Source organism: Pezoporus occidentalis, unplaced genomic scaffold, assembly GCF_034315485.1.
Source record: "Pezoporus occidentalis ecotype Australia unplaced genomic scaffold, CSIRO_AGI_Poc_V1 ctg94, whole genome shotgun sequence".
NCBI classification, from domain to species: Eukaryota; Metazoa; Chordata; class Aves; order Psittaciformes; family Psittacidae; genus Pezoporus; species Pezoporus occidentalis.
The window spans coordinates 2,387,062-2,398,475 of record NW_026916304.1 but is presented as its reverse complement, the minus strand read 5'-3'; the positions used below and the strand labels follow the sequence as shown (position 1 = coordinate 2,398,475).

General features: G+C 37.7%; 1 long non-coding RNA gene across 2 annotated transcripts in view; it reads right to left on the bottom strand.

The window, feature by feature from the left end:
* Nucleotides 1–11,414, bottom strand: part of LOC134157295 (uncharacterized) — a 107,078-nt gene that overhangs the window by 52,196 nt on the left and 43,468 nt on the right. The window lies entirely within an intron of this gene.

Below are 11,414 nucleotides of genomic sequence, written 5' to 3'. Positions count from 1 at the left end.
AATGTGCTAGTCAAATGTCACCAAACAAATGTTGGTTTGGCCTTCCCTCTGAACATTTTATTCAGGTAGTTGGAAGTAGAAATTACATTTTAGCTTTACAACACAAATCCTTTTGTAATTATTTTTCATAATATATGTAAGACTTGAAAAGAAATGTTTGTTTCTATTTCTTCAAAAATTGTTAAATTAAATAGTACTAGTTCCTGCTGGCTCGTTTCCAACTGGTCTTTTCTTATGCACGTTTATACATGTAAAAGTGGGATTTCAAAAGTCAACTTCTTGCTGGTCATATTTTCTTTATTTTTGAACCAAAGTTTGTAACTCTCACCTCAAAGAGGAAAATACAAATTTTATTAATAAAATCAAGTCTTGTCTACCTGGATTGGTCATTATCTTTTTTCAGCGTCCAGAGTTCATCCACTGTCATTACTGTAACTTCACTCTGCTTCCAGACCATCCAGACTAAAAGTACTCTTACTACATGTCCTGGCAAGCACTGAGCAACAGTACTGAGAAGAGAAGTGTTAATAGAAAAGACACTGATCTGGCCATTGGCAGTATGCAGCAAGGCTGACAAGTTCTCATTTAGTTCTTATGGATTTGTAGCTGCAGCAGTACACACAATATTATCAAACACAAGATGGGAACCCAGTAGTCTTTCCCCACTCTTTTACAACCTGGAATGACCAACTGCTTCACAATCTCATGTTTATCCTTCTAGGATCCCATAAGGTAAGTAAACCATTTATCGACAAGAACTAGGTCAAGACCTAGAAAATACTGAAACACAACATTTCCGGTGTTTTAGGTAGTGGAACCAGAAACAGCAACAGGTCCAAGCTAGAGACATGACCTGTGTCACCTGAGTCCTCTTCCAAAATGATTTATGTGATTTTTTTAATCTGCTAACTGATTTGGCAAGTCAGGATTAGGCTGCAGCAGACTGGTGCAGCAATAGAGTGTAACGATGTATGCAAGGAGACAAATGAACCCAGATTTTTTTCCAGTATTAGTTAACATATCTTGCCAGTGTTCATGTTGACAATGTTTCAAAGGAGGAAATGAACTTGAGTCTTTCTACATCTCTCAGGCAAGGCCTTAGCCAGGTACCTTACTGTTTACCCTTGCCATGAACACATCTCTCTACCTCTTGATTCTAATGCCTCTTTGTCCATTCTCTGTTTCAATACACTCTTGTTCTCTCGAAGTTTCTGATTAAAGGAGGAAAATTGCCATTATGTGTTCTTGTCTTCAAGCAAAAAGTACATATTTATTTTTCTCCTAACAGAAGTCTCATCAGTGCTCTGAAAACCCAACAGAGAGCTCTTCAGAACAGAAAATGTCACATAAAAACTCACACATTTAGTCTTTCTGTGACATTCGGTAGTCCAGTCCTATGAGCCATAAAAACGTAAAGCTTCAGATTCATCAATGTTGTTACTAAAAATCTTAAAACTATGTAAGCTAAAATGCCTTACTCAACCAAGTCCATAAGAAAACAAGGCTCAACATTTTTTACACCAGAAATCAAAACCCTGTGTAATCACAAACAGATTAAAACTGTCAGATGACAATTCTGTTGCTATATGACAGCTGGATTTTACCTCTAGCAGCTGACAGACTTTTGAGAACATGGATTTTCTGTGATGGTGCAATATCACCCTCCCTCAGAGCAAATTGGGCAGTTTTTCTTCTCTGTTCTCTCTCCGAACAGCGAAGAGCCACACTGGAGGTGGTATAATGAAGATGGGTTCTTCACTGCAAATGCAGGTGTTGCTGTCATGTTGCATGGAGATTGAGTGAGTAGGCACACAGGAAACACAACAAATATTACAGATAGAGGCAGTGTTCTGTTCAGAATAATGCGGACATATCTGTAGATTTAAATGACAAGCTACAACTAAGGAGGTATAAACTGTCCTTTGTATACATGTAGTTTCTCCTTTTTCTCCCTGCTTTCCTCTTTTTTAACCCAGGACAGGGCAATATCAATTAACCACGACTGGCACATCTCTTGGAAAACTGCATGTAATGTAAGGAAGGTATTTTTTTCAGTCTAAGTGGGCAGTCATTATAGCTAGAAGACATCAGCAGTCACCCTGTGACACAGAAAGCTACCAGCTGTTCAAAAAACAGGCATAGTTTTTGCTTAAGATTCCTCCCCTTAGGAACAGCATTGTTAATTTAAAATGAAGCTTCACATGCTAATGATTGGTAGGAGATGCCTTAATAGCCATTGATTTCCTATTACAAACACATTCCGTCTTCTGTGAATGAACATCTTTTATTGTACATGCACCAAGAATAACTTGAAAATGACAAGGGCAGGATATTACATGTCATGTCTATCGTATTTACTTGGAAAGGTATCTTATTTGTGATCCTTTTCTAGGCACATGAATGATCAAAGAGGCTTATTGCTAATTTGGTAAAAAGCAATGCCTGGGATTGCCCTGACCCAGGTGCAGGACCTTGCACTTGGCTTGGTTGAACTTCATGAACATATTTCTCCACTGCTTTTTTACTTCCTTTTTCCCCCTATATTTTTCTCCTTTCTGTTGTACACTGAGAACCGTTTTGCCTTGGTTTTATTGCGCCTTTCTTTTCTACTCAACTGTCGGTACTGTCCTCAGCTCCCGTCCTCTAGTACATGGGTAAAGAATCTCAGTGTGGAGACCACTGGACTTTCTCCTACCAGTCAAATATTTTTCAGTTAGTTTGAAGAAAAATACCTCATCATTTCCAATGGAAACATCACAGTTAAAAAAGGGGAAAAGTGGTCAGGTGAAACACACTTGGCTCTGTTCAGAAATGGGCTCTGTTCTGGTTCTGACAGTAAACAGCTCTGATCTTTATATCTGTGTATTGAGCAAGTCTGCAGTCCTAGATCAAAGTGGCTATTTCTAAAATCTTTCTGAGGAATAATAAAGGACTAAGTGACCAAATCAGAAAGTGACTGTGAATGTTATGAAGGTTATATATTTATGCATTCTCCTGAGCCTTCACATCGTGCCGTGTTATCTTGTGAGCCAATTTGGACCATGGGACCACAAAGCAGAGCTACTTTCTCACCTCAGCTGTCATTGAGATGATATTCTAATAAAAAAAGACATAGGCTCAAGAGACTGTCTGAAAAGAATATAAAACCTTTTATTTTTGTTAATATTTGACAGATTTTATGTCAGTAAAAATAACTTCATTCTAAATCTCTCCACTTCTCATTCACTTAACATACTTTATGTGTTGTAAAGAACAGTGCCTGCTCTAAAAGTCATTCAAGTCAGGGATTATACCCTAGCTGACTTCACTGGGCTTTCTTTGTAAGATTCTGAGTAAACTAACAAGTAAGAAACTAGTATCTGTGTCTGAAACACTACTTGTATTGGAACACTGTTATTTGTTAGTCCTACCCACAATTTCAACATTTAGTTAATATTTTCCATTAAAAAAACTCAGGCTTATTGCTCTGCTCTATGTTTACTTTTAACTTGTGCATCAGAGAGCATGAGCAGGCTCAGAAATCAATATACAGCCACAATAACATGCTTCCAGACTCACTAAACATAAAATCTATCCAGGCCATACAGACATCCAGATTAGGAGTAAGCAATGACCAGGGCTGCTCAAGTTCTGTGTCTTTTACCCGACCATAGACAAGCATATGGGTCAGGAAGCACTACAGTCCTCCCGACGACTGTCTTTGCAACAAAAGTCAAATGAAAACAACAGGAAGATCAGGTCATGTTGATGACCATGTGAAACCTCCCTCTGCACATTAGTGTTAGTCCATTTCATTTTCTAAACCCATTGACTTCAAAACAAAGCCGTAATATCTTGAGGGCCCACATTTGAACGAGTGCCACATTTTTCCATGACTATTTTCCTGGAGAAACCAATAAAAATCCTAAAAAGAAAAGGACAGTAAACATTAACTGATGATACCTGAAAAATGTCCTGATTAAATGATTCTTGACTATTTCAAGCCATTATGCAGTTTTGCATATGTGCATTCATTTCTCCTGTTTTGTATAATCTTCCTGATGACTGTGTGCACAAATGTTCCATGTAGAAACAGCAGCTAGCCGGTGTGATTACTCGTTAAATTTAATGAGTAGGTTGGAATTATCTAGTATAAAACTAAGATGAAAGTGAAATCACAAATTTGGAAGCATCTAAGGGCTGAAACATATGCAAGCAAATTTAGTTGATACCATCTTAATATGCACACTGATAAATACTTCATATAGATAGACAGCAAATTTGGATGCACATTACCCAAGTGGAACTCAGCTGTGACGGTGTATGAAATCATACATTTAACTCTAATGGGACACATAACACAGAGGAAGCAAACCAATCAAAGTACTTCAGGGCTGTCTCGCTGTTTCAACACTGGAATATTTTCATGGCATAGGCAGCATTAGCCAGATAGCATCCAGCCTTTTTCTGTTTAAACACAGGAAAGGAGTAGAGCGTTTGATGTATGCTTTCAAATTCCTCTGAATAAACGTGGCCAACTCCCACGCAGAGAGCACAAGGCTGCATCAAGGCAGAAAAGGGCAAAAGCACATGGCATGTGAATGCTATGTACTGGTCACAGAGCCACACATTCAAACAGATAGATTCAAATCTATTAACTCTGCAGTGTCAAGTAAAAGAAACCCACAAAATCAAATCACAAAATAAGAACCCAACCTTCTCCTCCTTCAGACACACGAACCCACTGTGTGTCCTCTGACTATGTGTCCATGGTGTACAGGGATCAGTTCCACCTCTGGCTTGTGTTTTTCCTGTCATGCCATGCAAACACTTCCCATGAGTCGGCACCAATCTCTGATGAGTTTAGTGTATGTAATGTACAGCAAGAAACCTTTTCAAAGAGTAAAGGGAAAGAAAGGGGTTATTTCTTTTCTTTACCCGGGTGTTTCGGTTGCTAGAAGGGGCTGCACAGTTCGGAAAAACCTCAGTAGCTGTGGGACTTCTGACAGCAGGTGAGCAAAAATGAACAATATTCAAATAACTCTATAAACTAACCAGGGATATGTGTCATTGGTTTTGAAACACCCTTTGAAGAGTTTTTGCACTGAAAACTCTTCCACTGAGACTAAAAGTCATATTAAGTAATTTTGGGGTGGGTGTGATTTCTCCTCTTCCATGTAATCTCTTCCTCTGACAGTTTTGATTGAAAACCAATCAGGTTTTTGTGGCTGAGCCTGGGAGCTACCTTTCAGCAAACTTATTCCTGGATTAATTGCTGCTGGAGCTCACCACACATGATAATATTTCCAGAATCTTTCCACTGTTGTCTTCATCTGTCAGGTTAAATTCATCTTTTTTATGTGACACCCATTAAACAATGTGAAAAACAAGGACAAGCTTTGTTACTCAAAAATACAGAGCTGTTACTGTCCACAAGTCTGCTTTTGCACTTGCTGAAATATATAGGACATTTCATCACAACTTTTAAGACAAGCAATTGAAGACAAGGAATCCTCTTGTCCACAGTCCATCGCCTTTAAGGACCATGTCAAGGAGTCTTCTGCATTCAGTTTTAGGATGTTTCTAGGTAACATGCAACAAAGTAAAGAGACCTGCTCCAGTCCTACACATAGACAAGCAGCAAATTAACAGCAGTGATGTAAGACTAGGCTTTCTTCCCCTCAGTTCTCCTTAGCAAAAAAAAAAACCAACCCTAATTCACCCTTAATGAGATAGGATCTACTTATGCAGGAAATGCAAGGATACATTCCAAACACCTAGGAATGAAAGGAGAGAATGGTTTTGAGCTGTATCCCTCCTGGAACTAAATGCAAATTCTCCATCTGTTAGATGCTTCCAGAATATCAGGAAAAAAATACACAAAAAGGGGGAAAAAAACCCAACACCACCTTAGTTTTGTGTGCATGCTTTCATGAAAACACTACTAAATTGAAAAACATTGTTTGTGGAGTAAATTAAAGCTTGATGTATCTTACAGGTCTTAAAGTAAATCCAAAGGAATTGTTTCAGTAGACTTAGGTTTCCTGGATATGGGTGCAATACATTTCATTTTTTTCAGCTTCTAAAAGCTTTTAGATGATGTTTGGAAGAAGTATGCCTGCAGTCAATAATAACTCATCATAAACATATGGCAGTATAAAATACACAAAAGATACTTTTATTGAAGTGACTCACAGATATAAGTTCATACAAAGATAAGAAGTACATTCACTCTTCACTGTGGTGGTATCAATGACTTACAAAGACTTTTGGTCTAATTTCACATCATTTCATGTTTTGTGCTAGTATCAAACCAACACCGAAGATTGCTGCTGAAGGTTGATACCATGGTAAGTGAAAGGAAAATCAGAGCTATTCTGCTTTCCTGACTGCTATTATGGTAATGCGATCAGTACCTTGACAGCTGCTAAGAAGAATAATTTTCCTGATTGACTTTTCTTCAAACCTAAGGCTGTGGGCAATCAAAGGAAATATGAACATCTGGCTGAGCTTTTGATTGCCATGCTCACTGATACAGTGCACCCAAATATGCAACAATTAGTCAGCGCAGCTTGTGTCAAAAGACCCATCAAGTTAGTTCAAATTAAGTCAGGATAAATTGAAGCCAATTGGCATTCATGCATATTTGTATGCATAGTTTAAATAAGCTTCTTCTGCAGTACATTAGCATTTATTTACAAGGAAAACACATGCAAAGTTTTGTGGTTTAAGTATTAAATTCAAGTATTAAGTATTTTCACTTCTTAAAGCCAAATTCCTGGAAAAACTCGGTATCCTTTGGAAAGGCATTTCAAGACTCTCCAAGATAAAAGTTCATATTTCTTGCTAATAGGTTTCACAAATTTGGAGACATTACACAGAAGTATTTTGTCAGTAACAATTACAATAATACTTGACTGGTATTTGGGTAGTGGTCAAGATAACTACCCAACTGTAGTAAGAAAGTTCTAAAACTGAAAGCTTAGTTTTCATCATGTTTTCACTTGATTCTAAGTGCAGAACTCTGGGAATACGTATTTCCTTTCCAAAATACTAGTATTCCTGTCTGGATCCTATTTATTGCAACAGGAAGTTAAATTGCGTAAGAACCTGAGATTAAAACTTAATCAAAGGAGAAAGTCAAAGCTAAAGTTGTGTGCTTGAATTTTTACAAACAAACTTTAAAAAAGAAAGTACATTTGATTGTTTAAATTCTAGGTCCTTGCAGTAAATAAATTTAAGCCTTTGTTTGGCAGGTAGAGATACTATCGTTTCCAAGTTAAACTTTTAAGATTTTATTTGTAAATTGGGGGTGGAAATCTGTTCTTGCTAGCAAAATAGTGACAGGCTGTGTGTCTGGGGTGCTGTCAGTGCTCAACTAACTACAGGTGAAATATACTGTAATCTCTGCTCTATCTCAGTTAGCTCAATCTGACCTGATTCTAAAATCCTACTAAAAAAATCCCAGGAATTGTTCTGCAACACATTCGGATGTATTCACCTCAAGTTAATTCAAAACAGTGTTTCTCACACCATGTGATAGGAAAGGGTCATACACATAGCCCCAGCTGCAGCATTACTTGTGGAGTAGGTACCTCACACTGCCTATGGCCCCGAGTTCCCAGAGGAGAAGGTTAGGTGAGCCAGCTCATAAGCATGGGACTAGACATGGTGCATTATCAACTGCCACAGGTGCAGCGAGTGTGGCCAAGCACCTCTTATGTTCTTTTTTTTCTCTGAGGGTCCACTTTTTTGGGAGCCAAGAAATAGGCTTTTTTTGCTATTGACTGACTCCCACGAATAGTAAGAATCCAACACCCTCAAGAATGTTCAGGTCAATTATGGTGCTGCCTTCCTAGATCAAGGATTAGCTTGTGATCCATAACTTCAAACAGCATTCTAGAGCTGTTTTCTTTCAGTTCTTTCCTTTAAAATACTACCCTCTCTTACATACCCATCTTCTGATTCAGAGCTTAAGAGTTCTTCTATTAGTGTTACCTTTAGAAATATATTTGATGAAAAATCCCTTGGATAGCCTGATGATATAGTCCAGTTGCTGTCAGGTGCACAGACGCTTTACAAATGATACTCAAAAATCAATACCAACCCTTCAATGCCTTCAAGGGATGTAGAGTCACTTAATACTAGTGACTGTCTCCAACAAATGAATGTTTAGTGATCATTCTGCAGTGGCCTGGAAGTCCAAATCCCTCTTAATAACTCTCAAAATGGGCTCATGCTGGAAAATGTAAAAGTATCCCTAGCAAGGAGGCCAGTAGCTACGCTTTCTGGCTAGTCAACTACTTCTTTGCTCCATTGCTTGTGCATTATTGCCCTAAGATTTTGGAAAAGAAAGACTGCTAATACAAAAAAAAAAGAAGTTCCAAAATAGTAGGTCAGCATTTCAGATGTGTTCAGCACACAAAGGAACACTACACACCACAGGAGAATCAGCTAGCATCTCCTCACTTTGCCTGGTTTATTTAGGGATTTTAAAAGTAAACTAAGGAGAATACAACGTGGTTATAGGTAAAAAAATCATCCCAAATCACAGACAACAAAGCAGCATTTGTAGTTACGGATTCTGAAATCTAGTCTCTGGGTAATGCAGCCTGCTTGCTTGAAATTACTAGCAGGAACAGTGGAATGTTTAGCAAAGTTTGAGGTAACGTGGCAATTAGTTTATCAATAAGACTCTGAATGTAATGTGGAATATTTTTTTAAATCCATTTGCAGCAGCATGCAATGAATAAACCAGTTAAAATCTCAAAATGTATTTGAAATTTCTTTTTTCAAAGCTCACTCTTATTTTTACTGTGACACAATCGAGCACTGATTGTGCAACTGAGATTTCCCACCCTCAAATTTACATCAGTGAGAAAAAAAATCTGAATGTAAGAGCAGTCTTCTGTTTATTGACATGCATGCAAACCATTCATTAAATTGTATGTCCTTATCTAGCTACTATTGGTTTTCTTTCACAGCAGTTTGCTGATGTTCACTGCCAGACTGACAGAAATTGCCAGCCATGGTTTTAAGTGTCTTATCACTTCCAATATTTGAACTTCATACGCAATACAAGAAGACAATCAATAGCAAGTACAGTCCACAGAAAGTGGTCCACTATCTCCTACAGACTTGTTGCCTTGAATTATTTGCCCATCCTCTAAGATACACAAAGGAGTGGTTTCAATATCTCTTACATTTGCTAAAAGATCAGCCTTTTCTTTAAGTCTGCTCCTTGCTTGAATCCATGCTTTCCCAATACATACAAATCACTGTCAGAAATTGTAGTCATGACAAAGTCCTGTCTTTCCACAGAATTCTTGGAAACCAGGTGTCCCAACTTTCATAAGAAGGTTCTTCAGATACAGAGACAAACTTGTAACACTTATGCAGTAAAAAATAATGAATACTTATCAACACTTTAGAGTAAAAACATTGGAAAGAATTGTCCATACACACACACAGATCTACTCTCAGTGATGCCACTTGCTAGAATACCCAAAGAAGTAATGGTATAGTGAGAAAAACAGCTCTGGAAATATAAAGATGATTTTGTATGTTAACAGTAGAAGTACAAAATAAAGATCAGAGAACTCACAACTTTTTGTTCTTTTTTTCTTAATGCTGCCTTGGATTTAAAGGATTTTTATTTCAACCATCTCTCAAGTATTAAATTTTCTTTCCTACTAGTATACAAAATGAACTGCCTTAGCAAGTTTACAAAAACCCAAAAACCTTTGGGAAGGCACAGGGTACCTCCATGTGAACTCCACTGCTCCTTTAACCATGATAAAATCATTAGCATGATTTTTTCCTTTGTGCATAATATAGTATATATAGTATATTTGTGCGTAATATAGTATATTACTATAGCAAATGCTTGTTGCAACTGGAAGTATACTGTGCCATCTAGCAGCTGACAGTTTAATGTATGCAATGCATAAAGAGTAGCCTAGAGAATGTATTGCAGTTTCACTGAAAACAGTTCTCTGAACTGGCCGCTCTATTTGTGATGTCTGCTCTCTTAGGTCATTCTGGTAGCTTTGGGTTTTTTTATTTCTAAGTACTTAAGGAACAAACATTATGCCCAAATATATTCTCTGCAATAACCATATGTTGGTGAAATAAATTATACAAAGTGCCTACCCAGGAGTAAAATTAAGTTTTACAGGCATGAATGAGTGGTACCAGAGCTATGAGATTCAGGGAACTCTTTACATTGCAGTTATTAGTGATATGATAATAATACGGAACCTTAAGCAAGCTGTTGACTGAATCAGTCAAGTCCATCTCACTTCTATGTTAGTGAAGTCATTTTATTCTCATAAACTGATCTAAGTCCATTAAGACAGCCTTTTTGCTTTGCAGAGTTTATAGTCATTACATTTCCCTCCATTCATCTTCATTCAAAGCAGCACTCAGCCACCTTGGTGCTTATTACTGTTAACAAGAACATGGTCTACCTTATACAGCGTCAAATGAAATCAGACACGGTCATGTGTATGATAGCAATAGAAACTGCACCAGCATGCATGATGTTATCAGGTAGATGAGAAATATAAATGAAGGATGAAATGCAGTTTAAGTGAACACTCAGATGGAAAACAAATGTGCTGTTGCAGACAAACATTCCTGAAGCAGCTGCATAGGAATCCTCCTTCACTTGTAATTCTTGTTATGGGACTGAAAACCAGAAGAAATCAGAATTGTTAAGCAATGGGGAAATAGCAGATATTTTCACCAGAACTGGTTCTATTACAACAAAATCCACTCCTTCAGTGACAAGACAGACATTATAAAACATACTGGGTTAACTGCATGAGCATCCTAAAAGCTTGCATATTAAAACTGTTCATTTGGCTGAGAGACTAATAGGCCTAAAAGCTTGCTAGCTCGTTTTAACACCTTCTGTTTTTTCTCGTTAATACTGGCATTGATGTTCAGTTATTAGTGTAGAAGATTATCGTATTTGCAAAACCTTGCTACTTTTTCCTTTTAGAGAACACATCTAAATCATTTCTGAATATCTAGCAGATGTTCAAGAGATTCAGTTCTTGGAAAGATGCAGCAGTGCCTTTAAGCACAAGACCATTTGAAGCATCTCTACAATCTCTAGCTACTAAGCCTAAAAACAAAAACTCTTCTTGAAGATACCATCTCATATAGGTAGTGGCTTTACCCTCTGCATCAGCTTGTGCTGATCATTGAGGAGTCAGGATCCTAGAGACTAATCCCATATAGCACTGCAAAATCCAGATGTGAAGTTTGTCCCCAGTATTTACCATGCCCAACATTTCCAGTGCTGCTTCTGACTTTACAGTCTTACTACCAGTCCTTGGATTCCAACCTTTGCTAATAGAAGAAATGTAACTACCAGGGCCCAAGAATATGAATGGGAGAGGATAATTTTGCCTTTTACAGTTCTGAGC